This window comes from Balaenoptera acutorostrata, chromosome 1 (genome assembly GCF_949987535.1).
Source record: "Balaenoptera acutorostrata chromosome 1, mBalAcu1.1, whole genome shotgun sequence".
Lineage (NCBI taxonomy): Eukaryota > Metazoa > Chordata > Mammalia > Artiodactyla > Balaenopteridae > Balaenoptera > Balaenoptera acutorostrata.
In genome coordinates, this window is record NC_080064.1 from 119,077,108 (window position 1) to 119,092,506 (window position 15,399).

The following is a 15,399-nucleotide window of genomic DNA, read 5'->3' on the forward strand; positions in this document are numbered from 1 at the left end:
ACGCGCCGCCCCTGGCAATCCACGTGTCCTACCGTCCTTCCTGCTTGCAGCGCCCTCAGAACACTGCGTGCCTGCTTCTCGCACACACAAGAAAAGCCGCTGGGGCCAGCTAGCTCCCTGCTCCCAGCTCTCCCTCACAGGCCCCCGGCCGGCCGCCCGTGGAGCTCGGTAAAAGGTCAGCCCGCTGCGTTGGCCGGGAATCGAACCCGGGTCAACTGCTTGGAAGGCAGCTATGCTCACCACTATACCACCAACGCTGCACAGCCCGGGCCGCCCCGAGACGCCGGCACCGGGCTCGCCCGCGCGCACTCTCGTCGCCGCCGCCTTCTCCTCCTCCTCCTCCTCCTCCTCCTTCTCTTCCGACTGCTCCTCCTTCTCTTCCTCCTCCTACTCCCCTTTCTCTTCTCCGTCCTCCTCCTCCTCAGCCGCCGCCGCCGCCGCCGCCGCCGCCACTTGGAGCAGCCCTGCCCCGACGCCCCGCCGGCCGGCAGCTCTGTGACGTCACAGGCGCCACCAAGGCCCCCCGGCGCCCCACCCGCGCCAGCCCTACGAAGCTGCCCTAGGCCACCGGCCCAACCGCCTCAGGGGGGCGCTCTCGCTGCCTTGCTGCTCCAGGGCCCTCCGCTCCACGCCGCGGCCCGCCCCCGCCCCCGGGGCACGCGTCTTCCAGGCCCCGGCTCGCCAAAGCCCTTCTCCACCGGGCGCTGGGCCAGGCCACTTCCCGCACCGACAGGGCACGCCACTCATCCGCCTCCCACCCGTCCCGGCAGCTGTGCACCTATGCCGCTGTGGATAGCTGCGCAGCTGTGCGTCGCGACGCAAGGAGCCCACTGAGACAGCCACTTTGGGCGGGCCGCAATGTCATCGGGCGCTTGTGGGGTCCAGAGGAGGCCCTCGCTCGGCCCTGGCGACTGAGCGCCCGGCGAGGAGGAAGGGCTGGGCGGCTGGAGGGGGGCGAGGGTGGGCAGGCTGGGCACGCGCTGGCGCCCTGCGCCTCGCTGGAGGGCGGAGGGCGGAGGGAGGAGAAGAAGGGCCCTTGGGAGCCAGGCGGCAGGACAGAGAGCGGCGCCAGCCACCAAAAGAGGGCGTGTTGCCTCCCCGTCGGGGAATCGAACCCCGGTCTCCCGCGTGACAGGCGGGGATACTCACCACTATACTAACGAGGACGGCGGCCACCGCCCCCGCGCCCGGCCGCTCTCGGGCTGCCTGCCGACGCCTCCCCCTGCCCTCCGGCCCCCTGCCCACCACGGGCGCCCGGCACGTGCCCGACCCGACCCAACGCCACACCAACCGCGTCCTCCAAAGCAGCAGCCCCCGACCCCGACAGGGACCCGGACCCGCGTGGCCCTGAAAACTCCGAGTGCGCGCTGCCTATTGCCTCCGACGCGGGGATCGCGCCGGGTGGAGGGGGCCCGAGACGCAAAGCAAGGCTGCGAGGAGGGGGTGGGCGCGCGCCGGGCCATGGCCGGCGAGGAGACGCGCGGGTGGGGGCCGGCGGCAGGGGGCTGGCCCGACGCGGCCCGGCTGCGTCCGGGGCCAGGGCTGGGCGAGGGCGCCACCGCGGCGCAGCCAGGCGCGTCGTCTGGCCGTGCTCCCCGTCGGCCGCCGCGCGCCCGCTCCGTCGCTCACCCAGACGGCCGCGCGCCTGGCGCGGAGCACCGCGTCCCGCCAAGGGCACCGGGGTTCGCGTCGCGTCGGGTCCCAGCCAGCCGAGCGGCCACGCGCACGCCCAGGCCCGCCGTCAGGATGGCCGAGCGGTCTAAGGCGCTGCGTTCAGGTCGCAGTCTCCCCTGGAGGCGTGGGTTCGAATCCCACTCCTGACAAGCCAGCCTTTTGGCCCGCCCGACAAACGCACCCGGCCCTATGGCAGCGCTTTACTGCCTTCCAGTCCGTTCGCGCCTTGCACTCTTGCGGCCTCTCCAAACTCCGGCCCGGACATCCACGCCTCTCAGACGCGGGACCTTCTCAGCCACGGCCGCGGGCCTGGCAGAAACGGCGCACTAGGAACCCTCCGGCGACTGGCTTTCCGGACAAACGCCCTCCCCGCCAGCTCCTAAGCCCCCGCCTACCTGCACCCACAGCAGAAAAACCTTCAGTCCTTCGCAGCCCATCTTCCCTCACCTGCTTGCGGCTGCTGCTGCTGGTGCTTTTCCTGCCTGCCTGCCTGCCTGCCTGCCTGCCTGCCTTCGTCCCTCCCTCCCACTCCCACTCCCACGCTCCACCCCGCCCCCACCGCCACACGCAGAACGGCCGCGTGTGGAAAGCCCTCCACGCCTGGCCCGCCCTCCGACTTCGGCCTGGTGAACAGCGGACTCGCTCTCACAGCCTTTCTTCCACTTCCGCCACCAGCAGCTCTCCCTCTTTCCAACATCCTGTCCTTCCCGCCAGCCCCAACGGCCCGCCTGCCCATTCCATTCCCTCCACAGCCACACCGCCTTGCCGGCCTGTGGTGCGTGCCCTCGGTGCTTTTTCGCCTTGGGACCTTGGCCGGACCACACCTGCCTGCCTGCCTGCCTGCCTGCCGGACCGCGTGCAGCCCAGCCTCCTGCTGGCCAGCCAACAGGGGGCCCTCCCTGCACGGGGCCTGGCGCAGGAGTCGCTCCCGGGAACGGTGCTCCAGTGAGTAGTGAGCGGAAGCCCTGGATGCCCTGTCACCCACCACAGACGTCCGGCCCCCAGCCCGGGCCACCCACCTCGGCGCCACAGCGCAAGTCCCTCGGGGAAGCCGCTGCTCCGGCCGGACCCAACCACACCCTGGCGCGCTCCCTCCCTCACCGGGCTGTCCGCCAGCCAGCAGCCAGTCTGCCAAAGTGCTTCTCCTCACAACCAACGCAGCAGAGCGGGACCCCGCGGGAGAGGGGTGGGCCAGAGCGCAGAAGCGAGGCTCAGACACCTTTGGTCTTGTGGCCTGAGCGCCGCTCGGCGGCGGCGGCGGCGGCGGCGGCGGCGGCGGCGGCGGCGGCGGTGCCCGGCGTCCATCTCCCACGCTCGCGGTCCCTGCACAGCCCCGAGCTCCGACCCCTGCCCCCGCCCGCCCTCGCACGCCCCGCACCAGCAAGAAAGCCAGCCGCCAGAGGGACTGTGCGTCGGGGCCGGGCGGCTGCTGAGAGGAACGTTGGCGCTCGGCCGCAGCGGCCACGCCTCGCCTGCCCTGACGGGGATTCGGGCGCGGGCCAGGCCGCTTGGGCTCCTGGCTTCCTCTGGCGACACCGACAGTCTCGCGGCGGCCGTGGACGGCAGAGAAAGCGCAGGACGGGCCGAGCACGCCTGCGTCCCTCCGTCCCTCGGTGCTTCCGACCGCCTCGCGCCCTGGGGTCGCCAGCGTGCCCGGAGCCTCTCATTCAGGTGGCCCGTCGGCCTCCTGCTCAAATGGAGCACATGCCCACGGGGCGAGCAGTGACCAGGGTCCGGCGGTTGGCGGCGAGCGCCGCTGGGGCAGCGCCGGGGGCCGGCGGCCATCGGTGCATGGGTGGTTCAGTGGTAGAATTCTCGCCTGCCACGCGGGAGGCCCGGGTTCGATTCCCGGCCCATGCAGCCGCAGCGTCCCCTTTTGGTTCCCGCAGCCCCACAGCGGAGCTGGGCTTCCCCGCTGCCACACTCAAGGCACCGGTCCTGCAACAGCTCGCTCACCACCGCACCTTCCGGCCCCTGTCCTTCCCACGCAGACGCCCCCACCCCCACACACACCCGGGAGCCAGGCCTCCGGGACCTGACACCTTGCGGGCTCAGCCACTCTTACGCCCAGACCCCTTCCTTGTCCTTGTTCTCGTCCTTACCCCGACCCCGCTTGTGTCACGCTTTTCACTGTGAGGAACACCCCACACTGGCACCCGCACAGCCCAACCTCTTCACCTTTCGCCACGTTTCCAAGCTCTCTGCCTCACTCTGCCCGCACTTCGAAAGTTATACTATGTTTGCACAACCAGGAGCAAGGAAGTTGCCACCTCTGGGAGTGATACACCCCACTTTCCTGGAGAGTCCCCAAAGCGTTCACTTGCACGAAGAGTTCAAAAGAAGTCCACACTATCATCGCAGACTGCACTCTAGATTGATGTTCTGACCCTCGACAGCAATACGTTTCCAACACCGGCCCGCTCCTCCACCACTACTGCCACCACCACCATCAGCACGACAAACACCAGCCCCTCCCCTGAACCTCTGCTCCCACCAACAGCATCAGCCCTTGGGACAGCACCACCGGCACCACCACCTCAGCCTCCACCCTACTCCCACAGACACCCCCATCCCACCCCCTATCTCCCCGCATTTCCCCCCGATCCTTTCCACATCCTACGTTGTCAAGGATCCTGCCCTTGCCTCTGTCCCGTTGCCCTCCTTTATCCCCCCTTCGTCGTCTTCTCCTTTTCGCAGCAGTACGGTTGATTTACAATACTGTGTGACTTTCAGGTGTACAGCCAAGTGATTCAGTTATATGTCCTTTTCCAGGTTATTTTCCATTATACGTTATCACGACATATGAATACAGTTCCCTGTGCTGTACAGTAAATCCTTGTTGCTTCTGTGCTTTGTGTATAGTATTTCCTCTCTGTTAATCGCAGCTCCGGATTTCTCCCTGCCCTACACTTTCCCCTTGGGTAACGAACAGTGTGTTTTCTATGTCTGTGGGTCTGTTTCTCTTTGGCACATACATTCGTTTGTAGTACGGTTTAGATTCCACATATCTTTGTGCTTCTCTGCCTGACTTCCGTCGCGAAGTGTAATATACTCTAGGTCCATCCTTACTGGTGCAAATGGCAATATCTCACTCTTTTGTATGGCTGAGTAATATTCCACAGTACATACGTACCACGTCTTCCTGTGCCAGCCATCGGTTGATGGGCACTTGGGTTTTGTCCATGTCTTGGCTGTGGCCCGTAGTGCTGCTGTGAACATGGGGGTGCATGGATCTCTTCAAATGACAGTTTCTCTCCTTTGCCGATGTGTACCCACGATGGGGATTGCTGGATCATATGAGAGCTCATATTTCACCTATTTATTTAGTGTGTTGTTTTTATTTATGCATTTAATATTTATTTATTCATTTACTTATAAGAACTAGTAGCTGTAATTTTGGAAGAAAAGTTGATTAACAATATTGAGTTAGTTTCAGGGGCACAGCAAAGCGGATACTGTCTTCCATGTCTAATGCTGTTTCAGGTTGCTTTCCATTACAGTTTGCTACAGGATATTGAACATCATTCCCTGTGTTATTCTGGAAATCCTTGTTGCGTATGTCTTTTATATGAAGTACGGTGTATCTGTTCATCGCAGCTCCTAATTTATGTCTCCACCCCTCCCTTTCTCCTCGGGGAACCACCAGTGTGTTTTCTATGTCTGTGAGTCTGTTTCGCTTTTGCACATACATTCTTTTCTGTTATGTTTTAGATTCCACGTATCTTTGTGCTTCTCTGTCAGACTTAACTTCACTAAGTGTAATATTCTCTAGGACCATCCTTATTGTGGCAAATGGCAATATTTCATTTTCGGAAATGGCTGAGTAATATTCCACAGTACCTTTATACCGCATCTTTTTCTGTCAGCCAACTGTTGATGGGCACATGGGTTTTTTCTGTGCCTTGGCTGCGGCACACAGTGCTGCTACAAACACGGGGGTGCGTGGATCTCTTCAAACCACAGTTTTTCTCTTTGGCGGATGTGTACCCACGACGGGGACTGCTGGATCATCTGATGGCTCATGTTTCTCCTGTTTATTTTGTTCGTGGTTTTTATTTATTTATTTACTTACTTACTTATAAGTACTAGTACTTGTGGTTGAAGAAGAAGAGTTGATTAACGATATTGAGTTCGTTTCAGGTGTACAGCAAAGGGGATACTGTTTTCCATGTCTAATATCGTTTCAGAGTGATTTCCATTACAGGTTATTGCAGGATATTGACTATCACTCCCTGTGTTATTCTGGAAATCCTTGTTGCTTATCTCCTTTATATGAACCCCTGTGTATCTGTTCATCGAGCTCCTAATTGATCCCTCCACCCCTCCTTTTTAACTCGGGTAACCATCACTGTGTTTTCTAGGTCTGTGAGTCTGTTTCTGTTTTGCACATAGATTCATCAGTAGTACTTTTTAGATTCCACATATCTTTGTGCTTCTCTGTCGGACCTACTTCACTAAGTGTAATACTCCCTGGGAGCATTCTTGTTGCGGCAAATGGCAATATTTCATTCTTTCTTATTAATGGCTGTGTAATATCCCATAGTACATATATACCACCTCTTCTTGTACTAGCCACCCGTTGATGGGCACTTGGGTATTTTTCCATGTCTTGGCTACTGCAAATAGTGCCGCTGTGAACATGGAGGTGCTTGTGCCTTTTTGCACTCTTGTTTCGTCATTTCCGGGTACGTACCCAGGAGTGGGATTGCTGGATCATAGGGGACCTCTCCTTGGGCCTCTTTCAACCTCAACCCCTCCTCCCCCCACCCCCGCCGCCACACACACCTGAGACCGGATGGTTTCTCCCGATGAGAGGCGATGTATGTCTCTGGGGCAGTAGAATGCCCCCACCCCATTCGGACCCCGCCTAGCCCCTGTGGCGCGCTCCGCTTCTGTTGTTCTCTTGCCTGCCTCCTACCCACCGCCCCCAGTCCCAACCCACTGGTTAGCCTGACCACCTTGCCGCACAGCACACCAGTCTGGCGCGCTCACCCGCCACCCCACCGCGAAGGGGTCCTCTCCCACCATCTTCCTCGCCCCACAGCCCACTCACACACCCCGCCCTTCCCCCCAGCCTGCAGGCTCGGACCCCTCTCCCCGCCACCTTCCCCTTGTATCCCAGGCCCGACTGTCACATGTCCTGCCCGGAAGTCTCACTTCCGCCAGTGCTCCTCAGATGCACTCCTACTCCAGGCCCACCCCGCCCCCTGATCTGACCCACCCGTACACACGTGCCGGGCCAGGTGCTGCCACCACCCCCAAGCTTCTGCTGAGCCCCTGCCTGAGTGGCCAGCCGCTCTCCCGGGCCAGGTCCCCGCCAGCCCAACACCTCCCGCTCCTGCCCGCGCTCCACCCAGACACCCCAGGCCCTTCCTCGCACCTCCCAGCACGCGGCCCACCGCCGCCCTCTCTCCATGGGGTCGTTCTGCTCCGTTCCCTAACCCGCGTGGGGTGGCCACCGACCACGGCCACAAACACCTTCATCCCACACTGTCAGCCACCCCCACGGCACCGGCAAGGGCGTTCAGGAAACCTGCTGCGGTGGTGCGAAGCACCCGTCTGCCCACCGGTGCTCCTTTCCACAGGGGATCCGGCTTTGTTAGAAGGCACCGCGTGTGACACCGCCGTCGCCGTCGGCGCTGCCGCCGCTGTCGCCGTGGGGGAAAAGCAGTGCTGATGGAGAGTCCAAACACAGGCGGGGGCGTCTGCTCGTGGCCACGGCCACGGCGGGGAGAGGCGCGGCCCCGGCCACTCGTGTTTGGGGCTGAGGCAAGCGTCCGAAAAGGAAGACACGGGACGTCGAAGGCCTCGAGTGGGCGCGCGCCAGTGCGGCCAAAAGGCTTGGCCGGGGAGGGAGGGTGGAGGTTGCCTGGCAGGGCTTGGGCTGGAGGTGCAGGGCACCGGGCGGCTCTTGTCGGGGCGCCGAGGCCGCGGAGCAAGCGTGGCCTAAAAGTGGGATGTGGACGGTGGGAGGTAGAGAGGAGGAAGAAAGGCTTCCCTGACCGGGAATCGAACCCGGGCCGCGGCGGTGAGAGCGCCGAATCCTAACCACTAGACCACCAGGGAGCGTCGGGCTCTACCACTGCTCCTGCTGGACCCATAGCACCCGCTCGGCGCCACCTTGGCGCCAAGACCCGGCCTTTCCAAGTCCAGCCACGCGCCGCCCCTGGCAATCCACGTGTCCTACCGTCCTTCCTGCTTGCAGCGCCCTCAGAACACTGCGCGCCTGCTTCTCGCACACACAAGAAAAGCCGCTGGGGCCAGCTAGCTCCCTGCTCCCAGCTCTCCCTCACAGGCCCCCGGCCGGCCGCCCGTGGAGCTCGGTAAAAGGTCAGCCCGCTGCGTTGGCCGGGAATCGAACCCGGGTCAACTGCTTGGAAGGCAGCTATGCTCACCACTATACCACCAACGCTGCACAGCCCGGGCCGCCCCGAGACGCCGGCACCGGGCTCGCCCGCGCGCACTCTCGTCGCCGCCGCCTTCTCCTCCTCCTCCTCCTCCTCCTCCTTCTCTTCCGACTGCTCCTCCTTCTCTTCCTCCTCCTACTCCCCTTTCTCTTCTCCGTCCTCCTCCTCCTCAGCCGCCGCCGCCGCCGCCGCCGCCGCCACTTGGAGCAGCCCTGCCCCGACGCCCCGCCGGCCGGCAGCTCTGTGACGTCACAGGCGCCACCAAGGCCCCCCGGCGCCCCACCCGCGCCAGCCCTACGAAGCTGCCCTAGGCCACCGGCCCGACCGCCTCAGGGGGGCGCTCTCGCTGCCTTGCTGCTCCAGGGCCCTCCGCTCCACGCCGCGGCCCGCCCCCGCCCCCGGGGCACGCGTCTTCCAGGCCCCGGCTCGCCAAAGCCCTTCTCCACCGGGCGCTGGGCCAGGCCACTTCCCGCACCGACAGGGCACGCCACTCATCCGCCTCCCACCCGTCCCGGCAGCTGTGCACCTATGCCGCTGTGGATAGCTGCGCAGCTGTGCGTCGCGACGCAAGGAGCCCACTGAGACAGCCACTTTGGGCGGGCCGCAATGTCATCGGGCGCTTGTGGGGTCCAGAGGAGGCCCTCGCTCGGCCCTGGCGACTGAGCGCCCGGCGAGGAGGAAGGGCTGGGCGGCTGGAGGGGGGCGAGGGTGGGCAGGCTGGGCACGCGCTGGCGCCCTGCGCCTCGCTGGAGGGCGGAGGGCGGAGGGAGGAGAAGAAGGGCCCTTGGGAGCCAGGCGGCAGGACAGAGAGCGGCGCCAGCCACCAAAAGAGGGCGTGTTGCCTCCCCGTCGGGGAATCGAACCCCGGTCTCCCGCGTGACAGGCGGGGATACTCACCACTATACTAACGAGGACGGCGGCCACCGCCCCCGCGCCCGGCCGCTCTCGGGCTGCCTGCCGACGCCTCCCCCTGCCCTCCGGCCCCCTGCCCACCACGGGCGCCCGGCACGTGCCCGACCCGACCCAACGCCACACCAACCGCGTCCTCCAAAGCAGCAGCCCCCGACCCCGACAGGGACCCGGACCCGCGTGGCCCTGAAAACTCCGAGTGCGCGCTGCCTATTGCCTCCGACGCGGGGATCGCGCCGGGTGGAGGGGGCCCGAGACGCAAAGCAAGGCTGCGAGGAGGGGGTGGGCGCGCGCCGGGCCATGGCCGGCGAGGAGACGCGCGGGTGGGGGCCGGCGGCAGGGGGCTGGCCCGACGCGGCCCGGCTGCGTCCGGGGCCAGGGCTGGGCGAGGGCGCCACCGCGGCGCAGCCAGGCGCGTCGTCTGGCCGTGCTCCCCGTCGGCCGCCGCGCGCCCGCTCCGTCGCTCACCCAGACGGCCGCGCGCCTGGCGCGGAGCACCGCGTCCCGCCAAGGGCACCGGGGTTCGCGTCGCGTCGGGTCCCAGCCAGCCGAGCGGCCACGCGCACGCCCAGGCCCGCCGTCAGGATGGCCGAGCGGTCTAAGGCGCTGCGTTCAGGTCGCAGTCTCCCCTGGAGGCGTGGGTTCGAATCCCACTCCTGACAAGCCAGCCTTTTGGCCCGCCCGACAAACGCACCCGGCCCTATGGCAGCGCTTTACTGCCTTCCAGTCCGTTCGCGCCTTGCACTCTTGCGGCCTCTCCAAACTCCGGCCCGGACATCCACGCCTCTCAGACGCGGGACCTTCTCAGCCACGGCCGCGGGCCTGGCAGAAACGGCGCACTAGGAACCCTCCGGCGACTGGCTTTCCGGACAAACGCCCTCCCCGCCAGCTCCTAAGCCCCCGCCTACCTGCACCCACAGCAGAAAAACCTTCAGTCCTTCGCAGCCCATCTTCCCTCACCTGCTTGCGGCTGCTGCTGCTGGTGCTTTTCCTGCCTGCCTGCCTGCCTGCCTGCCTGCCTTCGTCCCTCCCTCCCACTCCCACTCCCACGCTCCACCCCGCCCCCACCGCCACACGCAGAACGGCCGCGTGTGGAAAGCCCTCCACGCCTGGCCCGCCCTCCGACTTCGGCCTGGTGAACAGCGGACTCGCTCTCACAGCCTTTCTTCCACTTCCGCCACCAGCAGCTCTCCCTCTTTCCAACATCCTGTCCTTCCCGCCAGCCCCAACGGCCCGCCTGCCCATTCCATTCCCTCCACAGCCACACCGCCTTGCCGGCCTGTGGTGCGTGCCCTCGGTGCTTTTTCGCCTTGGGACCTTGGCCGGACCACACCTGCCTGCCTGCCTGCCTGCCTGCCTGCCTGCCGGACCGCGTGCAGCCCAGCCTCCTGCTGGCCAGCCAACAGGGGGCCCTCCCTGCACGGGGCCTGGCGCAGGAGTCGCTCCCGGGAACGGTGCTCCAGTGAGTAGTGAGCGGAAGCCCTGGATGCCCTGTCACCCACCACAGACGTCCGGCCCCCAGCCCGGGCCACCCACCTCGGCGCCACAGCGCAAGTCCCTCGGGGAAGCCGCTGCTCCGGCCGGACCCAACCACACCCTGGCGCGCTCCCTCCCTCACCGGGCTGTCCGCCAGCCAGCAGCCAGTCTGCCAAAGTGCTTCTCCTCACAACCAACGCAGCAGAGCGGGACCCCGCGGGAGAGGGGTGGGCCAGAGCGCAGAAGCGAGGCTCAGACACCTTTGGTCTTGTGGCCTGAGCGCCGCTCGGCGGCGGCGGCGGCGGCGGCGGCGGCGGCGGCGGCGGCGGCGGTGCCCGGCGTCCATCTCCCACGCTCGCGGTCCCTGCACAGCCCCGAGCTCCGACCCCTGCCCCCGCCCGCCCTCGCACGCCCCGCACCAGCAAGAAAGCCAGCCGCCAGAGGGACTGTGCGTCGGGGCCGGGCGGCTGCTGAGAGGAACGTTGGCGCTCGGCCGCAGCGGCCACGCCTCGCCTGCCCTGACGGGGATTCGGGCGCGGGCCAGGCCGCTTGGGCTCCTGGCTTCCTCTGGCGACACCGACAGTCTCGCGGCGGCCGTGGACGGCAGAGAAAGCGCAGGACGGGCCGAGCACGCCTGCGTCCCTCCGTCCCTCGGTGCTTCCGACCGCCTCGCGCCCTGGGGTCGCCAGCGTGCCCGGAGCCTCTCATTCAGGTGGCCCGTCGGCCTCCTGCTCAAATGGAGCACATGCCCACGGGGCGAGCAGTGACCAGGGTCCGGCGGTTGGCGGCGAGCGCCGCTGGGGCAGCGCCGGGGGCCGGCGGCCATCGGTGCATGGGTGGTTCAGTGGTAGAATTCTCGCCTGCCACGCGGGAGGCCCGGGTTCGATTCCCGGCCCATGCAGCCGCAGCGTCCCCTTTTGGTTCCCGCAGCCCCACAGCGGAGCTGGGCTTCCCCGCTGCCGCACTCAAGGCACCGGTCCTGCAACAGCTCGCTCACCACCGCACCTTCTGGCCCCTGTCCTTCCCACGCAGACGCCCTCACCCCCACACACACCCGGGAGCCAGGCCTCCGGGACCTGACACCTTGCGGGCTCAGCCACTCTTACGCCCAGACCCCTTCCTTGTCCTTGTTCTCGTCCTTACCCCGACCCCGCTTGTGTCACGCTTTTCACTGTGAGGAACACCCCACACTGGCACCCGCACAGCCCAACCTCTTCACCTTTCGCCACGTTTCCAAGCTCTCTGCCTCACTCTGCCCGCACTTCGAAAGTTATACTATGTTTGCACAACCAGGAGCAAGGAAGTTGCCACCTCTGGGAGTGATACACCCCACTTTCCTGGAGAGTCCCCAAAGTGTTCACTTGCACGAAGAGTTCAAAAGAAGTCCACACTATCATCGCAGACTGCACTCTAGATTGATGTTCTGACCCTCGACAGCAATACGATTCCAACACCGGCCCGCTCCTCCACCACTACTGCCACCACCACCATCAGCACGACAAACACCAGCCCCTCCCCTGAACCTCTGCTCCCACCAACAGCATCAGCCCTTGGGACAGCACCACCGGCACCACCACCTCAGCCTCCACCCTACTCCCACAGACACCCCCATCCCACCCCCTATCTCCCCGCTTTTCCCCCCGATCCTTTCCACATCCTACGTTGTCAAGGATCCTGCCCTTGCCTCTGTCCCGTTGCCCTCCTTTATCCCCCCTTCGTCGTCTTCTCCTTTTCGCAGCAGTCCGGTTGATTTACAATACTGTGTGACTTTCAGGTGTACAGCCAAGTGATTCAGTTATATGTCCTTTTCCAGGTTATTTTCCATTATACGTTATCACGACATATGAATACAGTTCCCTGTGCTGTACAGTAAATCCTTGTTGCTTCTGTGCTTTGTGTATAGTATTTCCTCTCTGTTAATCGCAGCTCCGGATTTCTCCCTGCCCTACACTTTCCCCTTGGGTAACGAACAGTGTGTTTTCTATGTCTGTGGGTCTGTTTCTCTTTGGCACATACATTCGTTTGTAGTACGGTTTAGATTCCACATATCTTTGTGCTTCTCTGCCTGACTTCCGTCGCGAAGTGTAATATACTCTAGGTCCATCCTTACTGGTGCAAATGGCAATATCTCACTCTTTTGTATGGCTGAGTAATATTCCACAGTACATACGTACCACGTCTTCCTGTGCCAGCCATCGGTTGATGGGCACTTGGGTTTTGTCCATGTCTTGGCTGTGGCCCGTAGTGCTGCTGTGAACATGGGGGTGCATGGATCTCTTCAAATGACAGTTTCTCTCCTTTGCCGATGTGTACCCACGATGGGGATTGCTGGATCATATGAGAGCTCATATTTCACCTATTTATTTAGTGTGTTGTTTTTATTTATGCATTTAATATTTATTTATTCATTTACTTATAAGAACTAGTAGCTGTAATTTTGGAAGAAAAGTTGATTAACAATATTGAGTTAGTTTCAGGGGCACAGCAAAGCGGATACTGTCTTCCATGTCTAATGCTGTTTCAGGTTGCTTTCCATTACAGTTTGCTACAGGATATTGAACATCATTCCCTGTGTTATTCTGGAAATCCTTGTTGCGTATGTCTTTTATATGAAGTACGGTGTATCTGTTCATCGCAGCTCCTAATTTATGTCTCCACCCCTCCCTTTCTCCTCGGGGAACCACCAGTGTGTTTTCTATGTCTGTGAGTCTGTTTCGCTTTTGCACATACATTCTTTTCTGTTATGTTTTAGATTCCACGTATCTTTGTGCTTCTCTGTCAGACTTAACTTCACTAAGTGTAATATTCTCTAGGACCATCCTTATTGTGGCAAATGGCAATATTTCATTTTCGGAAATGGCTGAGTAATATTCCACAGTACCTTTATACCGCATCTTTTTCTGTCAGCCAACTGTTGATGGGCACATGGGTTTTTTCTATGCCTTGGCTGCGGCACACAGTGCTGCTACAAACACGGGGGTGCGTGGATCTCTTCAAACCACAGTTTTTCTCTTTGGCGGATGTGTACCCACGACGGGGACTGCTGGATCATCTGATGGCTCATGTTTCTCCTGTTTATTTTGTTCGTGGTTTTTATTTATTTATTTACTTACTTACTTATAAGTACTAGTACTTGTGGTTGAAGAAGAAGAGTTGATTAACGATATTGAGTTCGTTTCAGGTGTACAGCAAAGGGGATACTGTTTTCCATGTCTAATATCGTTTCAGAGTGATTTCCATTACAGGTTATTGCAGGATATTGACTATCACTCCCTGTGTTATTCTGGAAATCCTTGTTGCTTATCTCCTTTATATGAACCCCTGTGTATCTGTTCATCGAGCTCCTAATTTATCCCTCCACCCCTCCTTTTTAACTCGGGTAACCATCACTGTGTTTTCTAGGTCTGTGAGTCTGTTTCTGTTTTGCACATAGATTCATCGGTAGTACTTTTTAGATTCCACATATCTTTGTGCTTCTCTGTCGGACCTACTTCACTAAGTGTAATACTCCCTGGGAGCATTCTTGTTGCGGCAAATGGCAATATTTCATTCTTTCTTATTAATGGCTGTGTAATATCCCATAGTACATATATACCACCTCTTCTTGTACTAGCCACCCGTTGATGGGCACTTGGGTATTTTTCCATGTCTTGGCTACTGCAAATAGTGCCGCTGTGAACATGGAGGTGCTTGTGCCTTTTTGCACTCTTGTTTCGTCATTTCCGGGTACGTACCCAGGAGTGGGATTGCTGGATCATAGGGGACCTCTCCTTGGGCCTCTTTCAACCTCAACCCCTCCTCCCCCCACCCCCGCCGCCACACACACCTGAGACCGGATGGTTTCTCCCGATGAGAGGCGATGTATGTCTCTGGGGCAGTAGAATGCCCCCACCCCATTCGGACCCCGCCTAGCCCCTGTGGCGCGCTCCGCTTCTGTTGTTCTCTTGCCTGCCTCCTACCCACCGCCCCCAGTCCCAACCCACTGGTTAGCCTGACCACCTTGCCGCACAGCACACCAGTCTGGCGCGCTCACCCGCCACCCCACCGCGAAGGGGTCCTCTCCCACCATCTTCCTCGCCCCACAGCCTACTCACACACCCCGCCCTTCCCCCCAGCCTGCAGGCTCGGACCCCTCTCCCCGCCACCTTCCCCTTGTATCCCAGGCCCGACTGTCACATGTCCTGCCCGGAAGTCTCACTTCCGCCAGTGCTCCTCAGATGCACTCCTACTCCAGGCCCACCCCGCCCCCTGATCTGACCCACCCGTACACACGTGCCGGGCCAGGTGCTGCCACCACCCCCAAGCTTCTGCTGAGCCCCTGCCTGAGTGGCCAGCCGCTCTCCCGGGCCAGGTCCCCGCCAGCCCAACACCTCCCGCTCCTGCCCGCGCTCCACCCAGACACCCCAGGCCCTTCCTCGCACCTCCCAGCACGCGGCCCACCGCCGCCCTCTCTCCATGGGGTCGTTCTGCTCCGTTCCCTAACCCGCGTGGGGTGGCCACCGACCACGGCCACAAACACCTTCATCCCACACTGTCAGCCACCCCCACGGCACCGGCAAGGGCGTTCAGGAAACCTGCTGCGGTGGTGCGAAGCACCCGTCTGCCCACCGGTGCTCCTTTCCACAGGGGATCCGGCTTTGTTAGAAGGCACCGCGTGTGACACCGCCGTCGCCGTCGGCGCTGCCGCCGCTGTCGCCGTGGGGGAAAAGCAGTGCTGATGGAGAGTCCAAACACAGGCGGGGGCGTCTGCTCGTGGCCACGGCCACGGCGGGGAGAGGCGCGGCCCCGGCCACTCGTGTTTGGGGCTGAGGCAAGCGTCCGAAAAGGAAGACACGGGACGTCGAAGGCCTCGAGTGGGCGCGCGCCAGTGCGGCCAAAAGGCTTGGCCGGGGAGGGAGGGTGGAGGTTGCCTGGCAGGGCTTGGGCTGGAGGT

The 15,399-nt window shown here is 62.3% G+C and overlaps 9 non-coding genes across 9 annotated transcripts; 4 read left to right on the top strand and 5 right to left on the bottom strand.

The window, feature by feature from the left end:
* Positions 1 to 185: 185 nt before the first annotated feature.
* Positions 186 to 257, bottom strand: TRNAG-UCC (transfer RNA glycine (anticodon UCC)). Its single transcript has one exon. It is a non-coding gene; the product is annotated as a tRNA-Gly (tRNA).
* Positions 258 to 1,094: 837 nt separating this feature from the next.
* Positions 1,095 to 1,166, bottom strand: TRNAD-GUC (transfer RNA aspartic acid (anticodon GUC)). Its single transcript has one exon. It is a non-coding gene; the product is annotated as a tRNA-Asp (tRNA).
* A 574-nt stretch (positions 1,167 to 1,740) lies between these two features.
* On the top strand, positions 1,741 to 1,823 carry TRNAL-CAG (transfer RNA leucine (anticodon CAG)). The gene has a single exon. It is a non-coding gene; the product is annotated as a tRNA-Leu (tRNA).
* Positions 1,824 to 3,463: 1,640 nt separating this feature from the next.
* TRNAG-GCC (transfer RNA glycine (anticodon GCC)) lies at positions 3,464 to 3,534 on the top strand. Its single transcript has one exon. It is a non-coding gene; the product is annotated as a tRNA-Gly (tRNA).
* Positions 3,535 to 7,668: 4,134 nt separating this feature from the next.
* On the bottom strand, positions 7,669 to 7,740 carry TRNAE-CUC (transfer RNA glutamic acid (anticodon CUC)). Its single transcript has one exon. It is a non-coding gene; the product is annotated as a tRNA-Glu (tRNA).
* A 274-nt stretch (positions 7,741 to 8,014) lies between these two features.
* On the bottom strand, positions 8,015 to 8,086 carry TRNAG-UCC (transfer RNA glycine (anticodon UCC)). The gene has a single exon. It is a non-coding gene; the product is annotated as a tRNA-Gly (tRNA).
* An 837-nt stretch (positions 8,087 to 8,923) lies between these two features.
* On the bottom strand, positions 8,924 to 8,995 carry TRNAD-GUC (transfer RNA aspartic acid (anticodon GUC)). The gene has a single exon. It is a non-coding gene; the product is annotated as a tRNA-Asp (tRNA).
* Positions 8,996 to 9,569: 574 nt separating this feature from the next.
* On the top strand, positions 9,570 to 9,652 carry TRNAL-CAG (transfer RNA leucine (anticodon CAG)). The gene has a single exon. It is a non-coding gene; the product is annotated as a tRNA-Leu (tRNA).
* A 1,644-nt stretch (positions 9,653 to 11,296) lies between these two features.
* On the top strand, positions 11,297 to 11,367 carry TRNAG-GCC (transfer RNA glycine (anticodon GCC)). The gene has a single exon. It is a non-coding gene; the product is annotated as a tRNA-Gly (tRNA).
* The last annotated feature ends 4,032 nt before the right edge of the window (positions 11,368 to 15,399 follow it).